We start from the raw sequence: 19,708 nt of genomic DNA on the forward strand, positions 1-19,708 counted from the left end.
TCCATCTCATCATAATTAGAATTTGACTGAACGGCTGGACTTTATTTTGCAGTGTGTGTCTGTGTTTATTTAAGCATTGTGTGAGTTTTCACCTTTTTGTTCTCCACACCAAGGGAGTTAGGCGGGCCTCCTGGCTTCTGTGGCTTTCATGAGACTCAAAAAGAGGGGATAATTTATCACACATTTTTCTTTGTCTCTGAGCAAGGTCCTGGGGCTTGGGGCTATTGACAGTTTAACTAAATTAAAACACAGAGAAATAAAGTTGTATCGTGATCCACCAATTTTCTTATAAACTATGGAAAACCCCATACTACAAAACCTTTTCCCGTTTAGAATCTGATCTGTTGACTTTGTGCTTTGCATCATTGTAATACTATCACTGAACACATTTAAAAAATATATTTTAACTCTTTCTAAATGTAATTAAAGCCTTTTTGATTCTGCTCTTGTTGATTGTCCTATTACATGGGAGTTATGAAGGGATGTGACAATGACATGTCAAACTCACACAGTTGTACCCAATCACTGTCATTACAAAATCAGCTATAACTCACAACGCCTCCCTTTGCATAAGTCTCATACATCTCCACCTTGCAGGTTTCCCTTGGTTCACTTGCTCTGAATGGGGTTCGAGCCTCCTCCTGGATAGAAGGCTATCCATTAACCAAGCAGGTTAAGCCAAACATAGCTGACCAAGGATTCACAAAACATTCAGTTCTTCAATGTTGCTGTCCCTAGTGAATTATTATTCATTTACGTCTACCAATCTTAAAAAGCCACATTGAAATGAGATCAAAACCTTCCTGGAGGAGGGCTAAGTCTCACCAGTGGTGTTGCTGCTTATACCTTAACTTAGAGTGTATCCATGAAACAACTACCAGCATGCTAAGACTACATTGGTTTTGTCCGACTGTATGTAGAAAACAATGGGAAGAGGTTATAAAGATCTACATAACTCTTTCAGTTCTATCATCAATTTAAGAGCTACCTAAAGAGTTTTCTTTTTAACTCTGTAATTTTAGCACATTATTTCTTGTTTCCAAAAATGTCAGTGGGCACAGTGTGGTGAAAAATACTTTATTCACCTGATCTTTGTAGATTATGAAAGAACATGAAAAGATGCAGTTTTTAAGCATTTTTTATAGTGTAATATTAATTTTTAAATTAGCATTCCTCATTCTTTAACAGTGCAAAAGTTGGTAAGAAGAAATCCTGGATGGAAAAGTAACTCTGTGATGATTTGTTATTTAAACTAACAGAAGTTCTTTTGAGTAATTAGTGGTGTGTCTGCTATGGTCCCACAATACCACTGTTTGTAGTTGTGCTAAGCCATACAATTGGGTTTAAAAAGATTGATCATGCAAGATAATTTATTTTTAAAATATTGCATTCAATATGTGATATGTGTTATTGTTCTTCTCCTTTATCACTGTACTGTAACTTTGTTATTGCTGTTGTTGTGTGTTTAAGTTGGTGTTTCCTTAATGTCTCTGTAGTGGAGTATACGTGGAAGTAAGTATTTGCAAGCATTGCAGTTGTGCATATGACAAGCTGTACTTCGAACTCTTGAATATATTCTATTCTATTGTAATATGGGAAAGAAAAATGCAAACCAAGTTCCGTACATCTTTCTTTATTTTTACCTAACTTGAAAAACAGGGTTTGTGTTTGATCATTGTTGACTGAATAATAGTCTTTGAAGAAGCTGAGTCATGAAAATTCTTTGTTAAAAAATTCTAAAAGTTTACAAATGTGCAGCTTTTAATATTTTATTAAGAAGGTTTTAATATATGGGCATAAGGACACAAGTTTACAAACAAGGAAGAAACTCTTTCAATCAAATGTGGCCTCCAAAGATGCAAAGTAAAAACTAAAATTATTTATGTATTTATGTTCTTTAATGATCAAGCAATTGGCATCTGTGATCATGACACTAACATAGATAAATATCATATAATAAAATAGGAACAAGTAAAGGTTACTTTACTTGTTCCTTTGCAGCCTACACATGCTGATGCAGCTTCCTACTTGATATAATAAAATATATTTTTGGGCATCTGCTTGAAATGCATATTTGAATAGAAACCTTCTTTGTGTTAAATCCAGTTTATTTCATGAGACCAAAATAGTAATACACACTTTAAATTACAGAGTTTTAAAAGTAAGCATTTGGTTGCATATCCCTTTTGATGTCACCAAGCTTTGTGTAATCATTTGAGATGGTGTTAGCATACCTTTTTGTGTTCTTGCCTATTATTTGGTGTTTCAATCTCTTCTTTAGCACCAAAATTGCATGTTCAGTTGGATTTAAATGTAGTGATTCACTTGGGCAGTTAAGATTTTCCATATAAAGATAAACTCCTTTTTGTTGCATTCGTCATATGTTGTGGGTCATTTTCTTGCTGTATGTTGAAACACAGCACAATATGCGTGGAAGTATTTTTTTCCACATAAGCAGACAATGTTTGTTTAAACATTAGGATTCATTCTGCCAGTGCCGTCATTGGCAACATCATCAATACAGATGAGTACACCATTTCAAGAAGCTCCCATGTATGTCCACTATATTACCTGCATTGTGCATCACAGCTAAGGCGGTGTTGTTTGGAACATGTGCTGTTCCTTTCTTTCTCCACACTTTAAACGTTTTTTATCAATTCGGTAAAGCTTTGGTTTATCTTGCTCTCATCTGTCCAGAAAACTATGTTCCAAACCTCTCCTGGCTCATCTTTGTACGTCCAAGCAAATTCGAATCTGACATTTCGGATGTAGCTTTGGTAATTGTGTCGTCTCAGTTTTCCGTGAACAGTGGATTTCGATACGTTCTCCCTTGCACTCTGAAAGCTGCTCGGGATTTCATTCACGGGTGTATTATGGTTTTCCTTGACAGCTCTGATGCTTTTTTTGTCATTAACTGTAGATGTTTTTTTCTTGCCCGACCTGGTCCTGCCTGATTCGTAAATATACATGTGGATTCTTTCCTAGTCATTATATTCCTCCGAGTTGATTTTATTACGTTTAATTCCGGTGACATGGTTCTGATTGAGACCTTTTTAGGTCTAAAATGGACAGATTTTCTGTAACAGAAACATCTTTGATTTTTGTTTCGACTTTTGAACTGAAATTAAAGTACAGCAGGTTGTTAAGATGGCACTGTTTTTTGAGTGCCCAATTACCCAACAACACACAGCTGACCAGCAAGACTTTGGGAAAGCAAAGTAACTAAGTGAACTGAGGGTATCGACCTGTTTTTCGAAAGAAACTTGTCACGATCGCTACTCCTCCTCTTACGGGCGCTCCAGCTCTTCCTCGTTCTGCCTCATTCCCCGCACCTGTTCCTTATTCCAGCCCCTTTTCAGTTCCCCCTTAAAAGCCAGACGCAGATGAGAACCGGTGCTCTACAATGACTCCCAGTTCATGTGAGCCTGGGTCCTGCTGCCTCTGGCTCCGTCATGTTTTTAACTTTCTGTTCCTGTTCCCCCCGCCGGTCCAGACCCGGTTCCCGTTTTTAATCTCCTGGATGGATCGCCTGGCCATGGACTTATGCCTGTGTTTTGGATTCCCCGTTTGGACTTCTTCTTGGATTGTTCGCCCCGGAGCCACTCCCCCTGGACACCTGCGCACCAAGGACACGCCCCCTGTCTCCATTCCCGTCTCCTGCATGACTTTTCCCTCTGTGTTTCCTCACTATTCTGGATTGTGTCGTCTGCATAGGGTCCGGAAAGTACTGGTCAAAACTAGAAGATCAGCTTCAGGATGGCTGTGTGGTTTGTTCCATAATCCCACAACACATTATGCAAAAAGGCGACTCTTATTTTCAGGTTGAACTGCCCTTCCCTGCAGTTTCCGTTGGTGGCCTGTGGTTCATTATCCACTGATAATCATGAAGAAAAAAGTCCATTGGGTTGACTGTGTCAATAGTGTCCGCTACCCGAGTCAGTAGTGTTCAATACTTGATCCAAACATAGTTTATTACAGTCCAGTAAATAATAAATATTCAAGTTTTTGTTATCATCTGAGTGCTGGACATTCATGGAGCTTATATAACGAACATTTGGGAGGGATGACAACAACCACGGTCAATCGTTCCCAGCCGTCAGTGATTAGCAATCACTCCCTTCGTCCTTCCTCCACCGAACACTATAAATACCAAATGCGATATCTCTCTCCCTCGCGTGCGACTTTTGCATCCCACCTCCACCCCAACTCCACCTCTGCAGCTGCCCCTTGGTTACCCAGTGGGGGGGTCCTGGCCTCCTCGTCCTGTGGCCAGGAGGTCGGCCCTCAGCCAAGCGGGTTAAGCCAAATATCCGCTCCATAATAGTTCATTAAGCTTTGATCTTGGGCGTTGTCATTCCTAGTGAACTTCAAGCATGTAAATATACCGGAGGGCTTTTATTTGGATCAGTTCTAAAGCAGCAAGAACTTTTTTGTTCTAGATAGTACACTTCATACTAAATGGGATTTTATAAATGTGTGATACAATTTTAAAATAACTTTTCTTCATTTAAATCAATGCTTTTGACTATACATCCTAATATAGTGTTAGTCTTTTTTTGCTCCGCCAGATTGTCATTGAGGGAAAATGTTGTGTCAAGATAAACGACTTTTTCATGGTGGCATCTTTAAGCACTTTGCCATCTGTCTTATAATGTTTTACTCAATCTTCTTTCTACCTGTACAGTACATGACAACTCATCAAATTAGCTAGTGAGCAAGGAAAATGACACACGTGCGTCTATTTTAAATTTAACATCGTTTTCCCTTTTTAATTGTTATGTTGAATATCTTTTTTGCAATGGATATCATTTGGCTCCAGAAAAGGAATTTGAATCATCACTTGATGAAAGCTGTTTGGCAAAGCTGTTGATTTACAAAACATCTGCCTCGACACTAAACAACTCGCAACAGGCATATCAGGAATCACATGCTCGTTCCACATACAATGGAATTCTTACTGTTCCTCCTTGTCATGGTCCAGGCTGTGCTGTGAGTCACCAACTTCACCTTTATTTTCTACCTGGAATTTTCCTCTCCATGTGTGAGTCTGTTATCTCTCCAGCTAGGTAAATACCTTTGACGAGGGCCTCAGACCAGCTGAGCAGCTGACATGCTAATGCAATTAATAGCACACTAAAGATTCCTTGGAATTCTGCCATTTGATCATTCTTATTTAACTGTGTAGAAAAGGCCAGAACCGATACTCTCTTTGTGTATTTTGCGTGAGATTTGCTTTTAAATACAGGTTCCTCCTTTTAAAACGTAAAGAGTATGGAACTGGGGGGCGGAGCGGTGGCACTGTGGCTAAGGCTCTGTGGCTGGAAGGTTGCCGGTTTGTATCCTGTGGCCGGCAGAGGAGTCCTGCTCCGTTGGGCCCCTGAGCAAGGCCCTCAGAAAAGAAACACAACGTTTCGGCTGTGGACACCCGAAGAAAGCTCCATGGCTGAAACGTCGTGTTTCTTTTTCTTCTCTTTTCACTGTGGAATAAACCTTTACTTGTTCCTTTGCAGCCTATGCATGCTGTCACAACAGCAGAAATGAATGAAGATTATTTTCATGTGTGAAAACGTGAAAACATTCGAGAGCGCTACTGTCTGTAGAGGAGGCTGACAGAAGATAATGCTGTGCAAGTCGGAGGCTACTATGAGCAGATGGATCAGAGGCACAATGTTCTTGCAGCTATTAGCAGTGACCGCCCAATGGCACCAGCCAAGTATGTTGGCAATGTTTAACGAGCCATCCATCTTTTACCTGCTCTCTTTAAACAGGAACCTTTGTTTGAACCATGGAGTCATTAGGCTCCTTTTCTCACTGCTTTCAACTTTTCAACTCGATTTATATCCTTATGATCCAAGCACTGCATTCAATTTATTACGGGATCTTAATTTATTTTGGCCGCTGAGCAAAATGCTCTCAGACATACAGTATGGACATACGATATGTAGTCTTTAATATGGCACAATTAACAAAAGAAGATTGTAATTGTTTTCACCATTCCAGGCAGAAAGTTCACGAGTTTCTTTTCTCGTGTCTCAAGAGAATGTTAATTGATTCACCATTTAAATCTGGCTCACAGTAAAAAATTCTGTCCTGGTGAAAGAAAATACAAAATAGTTTTGACATTTAGTTACCATGTAGTAATGAACTTTATATTGTGAAAGTGTGGTAAAGTAAAAATCTGCATTAACTATAGGTAAACAGTTACTTAAATTATTATTTTAAATTGTACTTTTAGGATGATAACCATTTTCAATGCAAAAAAAATTACACATTTAGGAAATTGAAATTGTAAGCAGTTATGCAGTTATGTTGGGCTGGAAGGACTTTATCAAAGAAAATAGGTGACTATGGAAATTTTTGTCATCTGCATGCGTCATCTGTTTTGCTTCAGGGCAAAAAGAATATTCAATTGATTACCGATTCGCCTATTTGAATGCCAGGGAGGTAAACTGTATTTATGATGGATAAAACATGCCTGACACTCTGAAACAGTATTATATTACACAACAGTTACAGTATTAAAAACTGAAAAGATATGGTAGGCTGTTATGTGCTTTACAAAGAAAGCCAAAGGAGCACATGAAACAGTTTCATCAATGAGGTCATCATTGTAGACACATATAGGAAAGTTTACACTGTTTTATTGGTATAAATATATTTTACAACAAATTAACAGCATACAAATTCCAACAAATAGAGTAACTTTTCGAGCAAATAGAGTACTGTTGTCAGGACACTTACACTCATAAAGATGTATCCTAACGACCTATCAACCAATTATAAAATAGTTCTTTTCTCTAGGTTAGAGTTTGTAAACATCGTGTGTCTCTTATGTCCTTCAATTAAAAAGGCTGTTGTAGAAGTGTTTACCTTGTCACATACTTAATTGCTCTATCGCTGTACGGCTCTTTTTCTAAGATACACTGATGGCTTGAAATGGTGAAGTAGACAACACAACAAACATTAGAAATGCCATTAAAAATGGCAGTTTTGATATTGTGATAGAATACTTTTTCGAGCAATATTACGACGTCGGTGATTGGTTGATCTAGTGAAAACAGACGTATGTCCCAAGCAGGTGTGTCATGAATTTTTGAGGTGGAGTTCAATCATTTTCACTTGTTTACTGTTAAAAGTCCCAATGAAGGATTTGTTTTGTGGGAAAATCCATGTGTTATAGTACAGTGTAATAAGCCGTTGAAACGTTCCTTTTCTGTCCAAAGAACAAGGTATCACACATACTCTCCGGTTGTTTTATGCCTTGCCTGTAACAAACTAAATTATACTTCTCGAACACCTTAATCGTATTGGGGAGTAGGCAAGCCATTATTCTGAGCTTGTTCCTGTAATGTACCTGCTATTTATCACCTACTTCTATGAAATGTCCCAGAACAAATCCCTTAGAATGTGCGTTATAAATGATTGACCCACCACTCCCACTGCAGACCTCAGATGTTTTGAACGCAGTGTTTATTCAGGAAAGTTTTGTCATATTTTAACCTTGTGCTCTAGTGGTGCCGTGATAGTCTCTTGCTCTCACTTTAGTGGGGAGACAAACCCTCTTTAGAAAAGCTTTTGCATGTTCAGGCAAAAGCAAGATAAGAATTGCCCCAGCCCCCTACACAAAAATAAGAATGTGGTTGTGTACACTTAATTCCTTAAAGATAAATGTGCCCTAGCATACTGACTCTTTCTCAAAGAATGCTCATGCTTTTTTTCTCCCAAGACAAAGCTTTGACTGCAATGAAATGAGCATTAGGACTCTCATTCACATCATGAGCTAAGGCACAAAACCTTTTAGAGCCACTTTTAATTAATTAAAGCAAGAATAAAATGGAATGGAATCATGAATAAGACATTTCTGTGGACCAGTCTTTTCACTGAAGGCAGCAGTGACAGACCTCGGTAGTGAACCAGATTGATTTAGTGGTGTCAAGTGTTGGTGTTCTAAAAGCGAGCTGAAACCGCCGTGTTAAATCGGGATTGACAGACCTAATTAATTAGCATTAATTCATGTTAACACAACCTTGTAGTCTGATATTGTGGGATTAAGCCCTAACCGTGGGCACCTCTCTGAAAGTTCAAACCTGGTTGAAGAAAATAGTTTATCGGGAGGTTGTGTGATTTTAGGTCATTCGACCATCTTCTCCTCCTTGTCATGTTTATAATAGCCTCCCATGAAAACCTGTCATCTTATCTGCTGGTGACGTTTACGCTAGGAAAAGAGGTGTAGAAGGATTTTGTTTTTAACCACACAAATAGTAAATAAGGCAGGCAACTTTTTATTTACTATTCTGTCTGCACTTCCACAACTAGTTCCAGAATTCTTGGAAACTTCATAAAAGCTCTTGCAATGCACTCAATGTGGTTTTTACATTTGGCATTTATCTTCTGCAATTGATTTCACTTTTTCTTTCCAACAGGTCCATGTCCTGGAACTGGATGTCTGAAGAGGACAGTTGCTCTCTGTATCAACCTGCATCCCTCAGAAAGAGATACAGAGGGGCTTTTGAGTACATGTGTTCATTAGTACCTGGTTATGACTGTGGCTAACCTGATGGCAAATATGAAATATCAAAGCACTTGTCAGCACTGCTGAATGGGACAAAGAAAGGCTGCATTAATGATTAACTGTGCTAAAAGCCCCGGCTTTTGTATTCCCATGGTGCCTGGGCTATCTGGCTGCCATGTGACATGCTCAGGCCATTTTCTAGCAGATTGAGGAAAGCTAGTGAGCAAACACAGGTGCTCTGGAGTCAGCACTGCTGTCAGGGACAACCACAAACAAGACCAGCTATGCCTGGCTAAATTAGCTCCTCTGTTTGCCTCTGCTTCCTGGAGATCTTACATTTCAAGTCCAGTGTCTTTTGCCACTATTCTCAACCATTCACACACTCTGCGTTAAAAAAAAAGCAGGGGGACCCCAACAGACAGCTACTTCTTTGAAGCAGCAGCATTTGGTGGCCAAATGTGGGGAAAGAGTAAACTAATTAACCGTGTTCAAGTCTTCAGCTTCGAAAACAAAACAAATTTATTTTTCTCAAGTGGGGCTACTTCTGTGACCCTGCGTGACACGCAACGGACACAAGGATTCTGCAACCAGTAGCTAAAAACATGTGAAGCACCTGAACAAAGTCATAGAATATGAATAGTGCAAAAGAGGCTTGCATACAATTTGAATTGCTCGATACAAGCACACATACGTAGCTACTTGTGCTATGAGTTAAATGTTACAAGGTTGCAAAGTTATCCCAGTGCTGGAAAGGTCCCCCTAGTGGATAATATTATTGGTAATACTCTGCCTGGCACATGTCTGGCAGGCTGTCTTTTATTGTTCAAATATTTATATTTGTATATTACAGTCCTCTCTGCTCAAATTCCCAGCAATTACAGGAGACTAGTAAAGCCCAGATTATCGGTCAGAGATGATAAAGGTGTTTTAAGTAAACAGTAAAAAGCAACAAGAAAGGAAATAAAGTTATAAAGAAATAGAGAAAAGGATATGAGCAGGGTCAGCACAGCAGGGTGCGCAGCTCAGTGGAAGGGTTATTGCCTGCATGTTTCAAGTAATGTCAATATAGAATACGTTCACTAAACTTTACAACATCAGCTATGATTACAGAATATATTTTCTGGTCTGTAATTGGTTATAGTTTCATGTCCATGTTCCATGTTCCATGGGTCTTGAATTTTCTAAAGAAAAAACAAAATAAGCAAATATTGTAAAATAAAATATGAAATAAATATGTTCCAGCTCACTCTTGGTCCTTAAATGATTCATGACTGTCAATTTGGGGACTTTGTATACCGTAAACATTACACGCAACAGTGTGTTATGTGCGTATTAGATTTGTCTTAAAGAATTTCTAAATTTTGTGTCTGGAAATTATATTATTTCAAAACTACTCCTTCATGCATTTTTAACATTTTGGGGGGGACAGAATAACATTTGTGAGCAAGAAATGGCATGTACGACACTGGTGAAAATGTCCTCTAAAAATAAATTTTCAAGCAGCATGGCAACTCTACTTTGTCAGTAATAAAGGACCTGGACATAATTAAAGAAGTGGTCAAAAGTTAATACACAACAGTTTCAAACTGAAGATGAGGCACTACTTACATTGATGTAGGCAGGCATTCTGATTGCTGTGGATTAAGCTCTTTTTCAGACAGTTAACAAAGGCAACCCTTCAAAGTTATGTAGGAACTGGAACAAAGTTTCCTCAGATGGTTCATTTGTATGGCTCAAAATCCTCATCTTCAGTTTTAGGATCCACATTACTGTAGATCAGTATAGCAAAGCCTAAGGCCTAATGTCACACAACACAGCAAAAGGATCTGAGCTTTGTTATTAACCCATTGTACCAGCGCAAAAGATGTCTGCTCTATTGTCAGTGAAAACAGAGCTATCAAAGCAAGTTTCAAGTAATGAGGTAAAGCATGAAAGCTCATTGAAAATGGCAATATTCTCAAAGGCTCTTTGAAGTTCTGGGCACAATGTGAAAATTGTAAAGAGCAAATGTGCTATAAGAAAGTAAGCACTGAATTAACCTCTGCCTTTTGTTGTACCGAATCATATTCCCTTCAACGAAAAGCGAAAAATAATGTGAGATCTCTTATTTGAAGATATCATACAGTATTTGATTGTATTTGATTTATTTTTTCTGAGATGAATGATCATATAGATGACGATGTCGATTTAGACATACGGTAAATCAAATGAGACTTCTCCTGTTTTCAATATTTATGGATCATTTCATCGGCAGAGACAGAAACATACAGTTGCTTAATTTTTGTTATCCACACATTTTCAAGTAAGAATCCTACTTGTTAAAATTCGTCAAGTACTGTAATTATCACTTGCTACAAACTGGCTGTGCGTCTCTAGGAAATAATACAATTTGGACATGCAAAAAACACAGGCCATTCCCATAAACCTAGTATAAAAACACGAAGGTGGAACTGTCGTGTTGAAATAATCTGTGATCCATTTTAATTTAAGTTTGAATATGAAAATTACGGATTTTTTAAAAGATGATTCAGTTCTGAAATTTACATCCTTTTAGAGATGACTGTTTAAAAAATGAAGGAATTTAAAGACAGCAATTCTGGTAAAACAGACAAATGGACATGTGTAGCTGCAGTTGTGGGATGTAATAAATGTATGTTTTATAACCTATAAGGACTTAGAAGTGCAATTAGACCCCAAGGTCACATTATTGACATGCAATAGAATTGAAAGTGGAGTCACTTCAAAGCAGAGTTTTTACTAACAGCTGTAAAAGCCTTTATAGTGGCTTATTAAAGATAGTGACACACCTAACTGGGCTCGTTATCTCAGGGCACGCCCACAACTTCTTTTAATTTGAAGAACCATTAAATGAGTGCAGGTGCTGATGTTCTCTACTGTATAGCCATGTTGCATTTTTAATTTCATATAATAACGCAGAAATCGTTTTAAGCCTGAAGAGGATAGACACAATATGCTGTTCATACCATTTCTCCGGTAAATTACTGTAGATACTGGGAAAATGTTTTTTTTTATGCTATTTTTCCGTATGTAACTGCAAAATAGAGAGTTATGTATGAAGTAATAAATTAACTCAGAATATTAAAGAGAGACGATGCTCGCGTTAGATGAACTATTATCAGACAGAGAAAAAGAAAACCTAATTTGAACGATTGATAGTACACAGATTAATCAGTTATTTGCTGAGCATCACCCCTTTTCTGTGCAGTTTTAGAAAATCACCGACTATTAAGAAAAATAGCAGCTGCCCTTACTCTAAATTGCAACGGCTGAATAATTGCATAATAAAGTGCTTGTGGCAGAGAGCTGTGGGATCAATCATTGCGCACAATTGTGCAGCCTTACTCTTTTAATCTGCATTAACCTTTAACAAAACCTTTAAATGTCTGGGGCATGTTATTATGGGCTGAAACCAACCACGCATTCGGTTCCCAAAGGATCAAAAGACCAGGGATCCTCGAAAAATGTCTATGGGAGATAATACTACTGTATTATAACTCAAAAAACAAATCGCCAAGGCAAGAAAACAACAGAGCTTGCCTTTTATTTCCCTGGGCTGAAAATCTCCCAATTAACCCCCCTGTCTTTCATCCAAGTCATGCTATAATAGCCACGGCACATGTACAAAGAGTGTTGTTTTTATCCGTCTTCTCGAGCAGTGACAGGTGCACGCTCGGGAAAGTGCAGACAGGTATGGGCCCTCACCCAGACTCGACTCACCTTGTCTGTCAGCTGTCTTAAGTGACTAGCTGCTGAAGCCATTAGTGCATATTCATTTTCCACAGGCGGGGGGGACCCAGCACCAGCCACACAATCTGGTTCGCATGATGCTCCGCTTAGACAAAAAAATGCAGAAATGGAGAAGGTCAGAGGCTGCAAGAAAGCACCGCAGATGCTATCAGCACGCTTGAATTCAAGTAAATGATGGGTATACAGGAAAATATGTTTCTTAAAACAGCAGGGTATTAGAGTAAACACACAGCGGTGTTCAGTTAAACTGTTTGACTCACTTTCTCATTAATGTTAATAGCAATTAACTGGTGTTTATTTAAAAATTGAGATCCACTGCAGAGTAAGAAATAATATTTGACAACCCCTTAAGATTAATATGCCTTTTAGAATTGATTCTAAAGATGGAGTTTGCTTTAGAATTATTTTTTGTTTTATCAGTGTGTGTTAGAAAATGAAGACACCCGAGTTCATAAAGCAGTACGTCGTCAAGCCTCGGTAAAATCTGCCCCACTAAGGTGGGGTAATTTACAGTTGATAAGGAATTCCTTATGCCAGCGTTACACAACACGACTTTTCCTAGGATTTTCGGTCGTAGCCTTCATTTACATCATCGTAAGAAAATCACAGCGAGTTGTAGAGTCACAGCGTGCGTCCGTTACCGTCAGTTGTGTAGTGTGACACCCCCAGCGACTCAATCATAGCCCTCTCAACAGCCCCCACTACTCTCTGCGACTCTCTACGACAAAACCAAACTAGTTTACACTAGATGTGTACTTGTGAGATAATGTGCCCATTATATTACACATTATAGCGCAATACTTATTTGTTTACAATATATGTTTTAAAGGTGTTTTATATTTTTAACTGTGTTTTATTTCTGTACATTTGTTCTGTATTTATAAAGAAGAATTATATTTTTGAAGATGTTTATTTGTGGAAAACAATGCCTGTGTTACATTTTTCAAGATGTTTACCTGCTTGTTCTCCATGTTATTTGTTTACTTTCGTGCGGCGCTCCTCCTCCTATTCCGGTGTGCTCCACGTGGATTGGCTGCCAAAATGAGGCGACCTCGCGGTACTTCACGGCTCGATACGAGATGAGGAACCGTGAAGAAAAGACGTGAGAGAATCATGTTATTAGTCACCCCCTGCGATTCCTAGTCGTATAATTTGACACCCTCCAGGACAGAAAAGGCAGCGAGATTCAGGAACTACAGTCATTAAATTTGACATGCTCTCCGACTAGAAGTTGTGTCGAGTCCTGTAGTGTGACGCCAGCTTTGGCTTGTTGAACAACAGTGACCGGCCTGCATCTTGGTTAGAGCTGACGAGCTAGCGGTATTTCCGTACAGTGTCTCACCTTTTCTCACAGCTCTGAAAGCACAGTGGAACTCATGTAGTGAAAAATGGGGCATGGCTGGTACTGTGCATGTTTTAGAGGAAGGCAAGCATGGTCTTCTTGTTTGCATGAGTGTGGAATTGGCAAGCTGAGATGATTAACAACCGACCATTTCAAACTTGGGAGGGAGGGAGGGAGGGATGGCTTTAAAATAAAACATTTTTTTAAATTGCATTTCAGAAATCATGGCGAAACAATATCCCTAAGCATCATGGAAGGAACTATATTTCCACTGCTTTTTAATAACAAACTAAATGAAACATAAAACAGCCCTAATAAGATGGTCCATTATTTTTTCTTTGTATACGGTGGTAAAAATGTGTTCACTTAGCTCCCAAATTTCAGGGAATCATTTCTATCACTGTGTTCGTAATGTATGTAAGATGCATTCAAATACAACAAGTCCCAACAAACCCCTCTCTGGATACTTAATAGCTGGACAGGTTGCTTAGGCAGCTGCTGCTCAGATATGTTTGATCACCTGTCATTCAGGTTAATTCATCATAACTCACGTATATCAGCAGCTGCAGTTCAGAAAAGCTCGGACCAAAATATAAAGCAAAACAAAAGGAGTACTTAGGGTAAGCTGTCTATCAATATCTAGCAAAAAACAAAAAAGCTGGCCAAATTATGAAAAGAAGGAGGGATGTAGTGAGGTTATGCTTTATAATTCCTCATACAATATGGTTTGTAAACTCCTTTTTAGCATAATCAAGGCTCTGAAATTTCATAGTTTTAGGTTTCCTTAAAGAAGCAGCGTCTGAAGCTCTGGGAGAAGCTAAGAAATTTGTCCTCCTGAACCAGTAACCGGTAAAAAAGTAGCAGTTTAAGAGCAGCTTAAGAGCCACACTGGAGTGAAAACCTCTGACAGTGGCCCTTCAGGACTAGAATTGTGACACCTTACTGTCTATATAGTTCATAGCCTGGAGAGCCTGAAGTCTCTAATGCACAACCACCACCATCAAACATGATAATGTACATTTCTATAACTCTGTTTGGCGCTATATAAATTCCACAAGGCCTCAAGTTAAGTTGCTACATGTGTTTGGCCAATGTACTCTTTAATAATATATAGTTATAAATAATAATTGCTTACATTGTTTATATAGTGTATAAAGCACTTTACAGGTAATGGGGACTCCCCTCCACCACCACCAGTGTGCAGCCCAACAGCACAACGCTTACCACACATCAGCTCTCAGTGGGGAGGAGAGCAGAGTGATGAAACCAGCATAGAATGGGATTATTAGGAGGCCATGATTGGTAAGGGCCAATGGGAAACTGGGCCCAGTGGGGTTACACCCCCTACTCTTTTCAAGAAACACCCTGAGATTTTTAATGACCACAGAGAGTCAGGACCTCAGTTTTACATCTCATCTGAAGGATGGCACCTGTTCACAGTATAGTGTCCCCGTCACTATACTTGGGCATTAGGACCCACATGGACCGCAGAGTGAGCACCCCCTGCTGGCCCCACTAACACCTCACCTCTTCCAGCAGCAGCCTTAGTTTTTCCCAGGAGGTCTCCCATCCACGTACTGACCAGGCTCACACCTGCTGAGCTTCAGTGGGTTGCTAGTTGTGAGTTGCAGAGTGATATGGCTGCTGGCCATAAAGACTAACAATATTTAGTGAAGTGTTTTCTGTTATGGATATGTATTGGTATTTACCAATTGTTTTACAGATAGAAATTTCGAGCAATTACTTAACCTCTGAACCTATTCAACCATGTCAATAATAAACACTTCAATTAATGCAATCTTTCACTACAAAGAAATGATCATTCACATTTTTCAAGTAGCACAAAAACAGTGTTTTTGATGTGATCATTAAATGAGAAAAATAAAATAATTTTAAATTACATGCAATTCAACAGACTGTAATAATGACTTTCACTTCTACTGAAGCCTAGAGGGTGGCATGGAGTTTGCCTAATTAAACAAGTAGCTGGACTTAATTAAGTGTTTGAGAGCTTAGATGGAATAAAATCTAAAAGACACTTCAGCCCTGTAGGAGCTGACTTTTAGTCTCCTGATATGGAGAATGTGTTGAATTCACACTGACAGCTTAGTTAACTGCACAACACAATGATCCTCAGGTCACTGAGTGATCTGGACAGAAGTTGTCAAAGTTTCCTTGGGCAAACACAGAAATACTTCAGTAATTAACCCAAATAAAAGCCAAAGCTGGAATAATCAGCAGAACATGTACAACAGGAGGTTTCTATCTATAACCAGCATATTTCAAAGAAAGCCAGAGTGTCTCTGACGTGAACAGTTTTGTAACATCCACTGAATAAGCATGCCCACTATTTCTCACCAGTTATTAGCAGAAGTACAGTATCGTGTTTTCCCCCATGACAAAACATGAAGAAGAGCAGAGGTGCTGTGGAAAAGGTCTGAGCCCTGGGATTGTATCATGTGGAGAAGCACAATCAATCCATGGAGCTCAAGCAGGAAAGGAGGCTAAGTGATTAATGAATGAATCTGATCCAGAGCACTGGGTCAGGATAGACAGGATAAGAGATGACAACACGATAAGATAAGAAAAGCACATAAAAGGCATCAAGATTATGGATAAATTCAAACTTCCTAAGATAAAGTGGGAAACCCTAAGAGAGGAGAAACAATGGAAATGGGATTGAAAATAACAGGTGTAGTAAATAATTGCTTCTTCTGTCAAACAGCCTGATAATGCTCTTGGAGAGCATTGATGGTGGCTGTGCTTGATTGTAAAGAATAATTAACAAGTTTCTTCACATCCCAGTATGTTACCTTTCTAGTCACTCCAATGTTATCTGTTAAATTACTAAAATAAAAAAGCGACAGTGGGTTAATCCATTCATCCTTCTATAGTAGGAAATATGGTCCCTCGTAGTAAGGGTCTGGGTACTGGAAACTCTTCCTGAGCACACAGGGCAAAAGGTCGGGGTGCACTCTGGATGGGACACCCGTCTACTGCAGGACACACACTGGCACATTCCAGAGGAACAGTTTAGAGGCAATTACTGTAGACAGCATATCTTTGGAAGGTTGGAGGAAGCCAAGGAAACCAATTAAAGCTCCAGTCAGAAGCAGCACCAGTCTGACATTAAACCCAGTAAGAGGAGCAGTGCAGCAGCAGGTAATAATAATAATAATAATTAATTGCTTGCACTTGCTTGCTTGCTTGCTATAGCGCTTTTCTGGACACTCCACTCAAAGCGCTTTACAGGTAATGGGGATCCCCTCCACCACCACCAGTGTGCAGCCCCACCTGGATGATGTGACAGCACAGTACACTCACAACACACCAGCTCTTAGTGGGGAGGACAGCAGAGTGATGAAGCCAGTTCAGAGATGGGGATTATTAGGAGGCCCTGGTTGTTAAAGGCCAGGGGGAAATTTGGCCCGTTTACTCTTTTCGAGAAACTCCCTGGCATTTGTGCTGACCACAGAGAGCCAGGACCTCGGTATTATGTCTCATCCAAAGCACAGCGCCTTTTTACAGTATAGTGTCCCCGTCACTAACCCTTCTACCACTGCGGATCTTTAATGGGATAAACCCCTCCATCCATTCCATCCACTTCTTCCCGCACAGACTGGCAGGGGAGCCAGAGCCTATCCTGGCCAGAACCAGGCGCAAAGCAGGGACGGCACTCACCCCAGGAGCTGCACTCAGGCAGGGCTCCGGAGCTGCGAGGCAGAAGTGCTAACCACTGCGCCATCGTGCCGGCTAATTTTACACACGTTTTTAATATAGAGTACCAGCAAAAAAACATTTTGTTTTCCGGACAAATATGTCCGAATATTTGCATGATGAGTTTTTAACAAGATTAAAAAAGTTTCATTTTAAAATAATAATTAGCATAAAGACACTTTTCAATAATATCATCATATTGAATGAGTGAATAGACTGTACCAGCCACCAAACTAATCACAAAATCATCTGCTGATCAGCATATGCTAATGATAGGCACTCCAAGAGACATGCTCTCCAACAAAGTACTTGTAGGTACTATCTCTGCAAATCTAGGCACTTTTTAACATGAAAAAGTAAAAGGAATGCAAGAAAAGATATTGTAGCCCAGTATATAGCAACCACTTTAAAGAATACACCTTTTTCTCATTCTCCCACATTTGCAGTTACTACCTCTGCCACTTTTAAGGACATGGATAATAAAAAAAAAACGCAGAACAAAACCAGATAATAAGGAACAATTACGCCGAGACAGTTCAACAATGAGAGGGAAAAAAAACTTTCATTCGCCTGAAAGAAAGCTGCATTTCAACCAAGCCAGCTGTTTTAAGTCATAGTGCATTGATAGAGGAAGGCTATTTTTAAACGCTTGCATCATCCATTCTGCAAGACACAAAACCTTCTTTTCACTGGTTTTGTCAGTAACCTGCTGTGACCTGCATTCAAGGCAGCTCCAGCATTCTTTGCACAAAGGTGCCTGTGAGACATCAACTCCAGATGGGCCGCCGTTCCCCCTGCTTGATTCCTGCGACAATGGTGGAGTGGCCGAGAAAACTGTTTTTTTTGTGGCTACTTGAAAAGTGGGAGAAAAAGAAACACGCGCACACAAAGCATGTACAAACAACCCAGAAACAAAGCGCTCTTGTCGCAGAGCCAGGAATCTTGATGAAAAATTCAAACAATATTAAATTCAAAAAGTCAACATCGGACACACTTCTAGTGAGAGGCTACAAACAAACAGAAAAACTCTGCACACACATTAACAATCACATCTCAACCTCTCAACATAATGATGATTGCTTTTTTTTTTACTTTTGCAGAGCTTTTAAAGTGATACAGGGAGCAAACAGTTTCTAGTGGATACCACAGGCTTAAAATCCTGTGGCAACTTCGCTGTCACCACCTTCACGGGTCACCAGCGGTGCTGTGAGGTGGCCCAGGTTTCGAATTTGAAGATTTCTTGAAGGCTGTCTAAAGAAGCATAGACCAAACCCACCCACAGCTAAGTTTGAACTTTTCTCACTTTTTAAATGACATTGCAATATTGCTTATAAATGTGTCATTCAGACACATAATACATTATTGTACTACAGTATTGTAGGAACTGTACAAACATTGCTATATAGTATCTGGAGAATAAGCATAAATTAAAATAAAGTATATATAAAGTATAATACAACGTAAATATATTGTATTGTACAATATGTAAAATTGGCCCGAGCCAAAAAAAACTTTAATGGCACTGTGTGACCTCATATATTGATAGATAGATAGATACTTTATTGATCCCGTGAGGGAAATTGCAGTGCAACAGCAGCTTAACACACACAACACAGCCACAATGTAACGAATTATATAATAATAGTACAATACATACAATACAATACAAGAGTTACTCACAGTCCAGACGCACAAGAACAAACTAGAACAGAACAGTACACAGAAAATCATATCACACTCATATCACACATATGGATATAAATATAGATGTAACTGTAGATATAAATATAAATGTATTGCACAGGTCCCTGGCATATATTGCACAGAAAGTGGTTGTAAACGGGAAAAAGAAAAAGAAAAAGAAGAAGAAGAGAACAGATGTAGCAGTAGATGTGTAGATGCGTTTAATCCAGATACAGGTCACTGTCGATGTTGCCTCTGCCAAGACGCAAGGTGGATGCGTTGTACAGTCTTATGGCAGACGGCAAGAATGACCTCCTGTAGCGCTCCCTGTTGCACCGTGGATGAATCAGTCTATTGCTGTACGTGCTCTTCATTCCTGCAAGCCTGTCATAGAGGGGATGGGAGAAGTTGTCCATGATGGCCATATTGCTTACATTACTATGCAAGAAAATTTGTTCTTGTCAGTCAAACAAAAAGTTTGATGAAATCAAATGTTATCAAAGAAAACTAAACCATTTTACTATTTTGACATCCATGTAATTACCAAGTAAACCTTAATGTAGCTGTAATTCCGATGAAACAATCCAAAAGAAAAGCATTGATATTTAACCAGTAAAGCAAAATAACTGCCATAACATTATGTACGGAAATAACTAGTTAACTACTGATTTATTCAGAATTATACT

The 19,708-nt window shown here is 39.2% G+C and overlaps 1 long non-coding RNA gene across 1 annotated transcript in view; it reads left to right on the forward strand.

Moving 5' to 3' along the window:
- LOC148840103 (uncharacterized) overlaps positions 1-9,755 on the forward strand; it is a 39,806-nt gene extending 30,051 nt beyond the window's left edge. Inside the window, exon 2 of the long non-coding RNA XR_016093894.1 lies at positions 8,424-9,755. This is a non-coding gene — a long non-coding RNA (uncharacterized LOC148840103). The remainder of the gene's footprint in view (positions 1-8,423) is intronic.
- Positions 9,756-19,708: the final 9,953 nt, after the last annotated feature.

This window comes from Atractosteus spatula, chromosome 2 (genome assembly GCF_055471065.1).
Source record: "Atractosteus spatula isolate fAtrSpa1 chromosome 2, fAtrSpa1.hap1, whole genome shotgun sequence".
NCBI classification, from domain to species: domain Eukaryota; kingdom Metazoa; phylum Chordata; class Actinopteri; order Semionotiformes; family Lepisosteidae; genus Atractosteus; species Atractosteus spatula.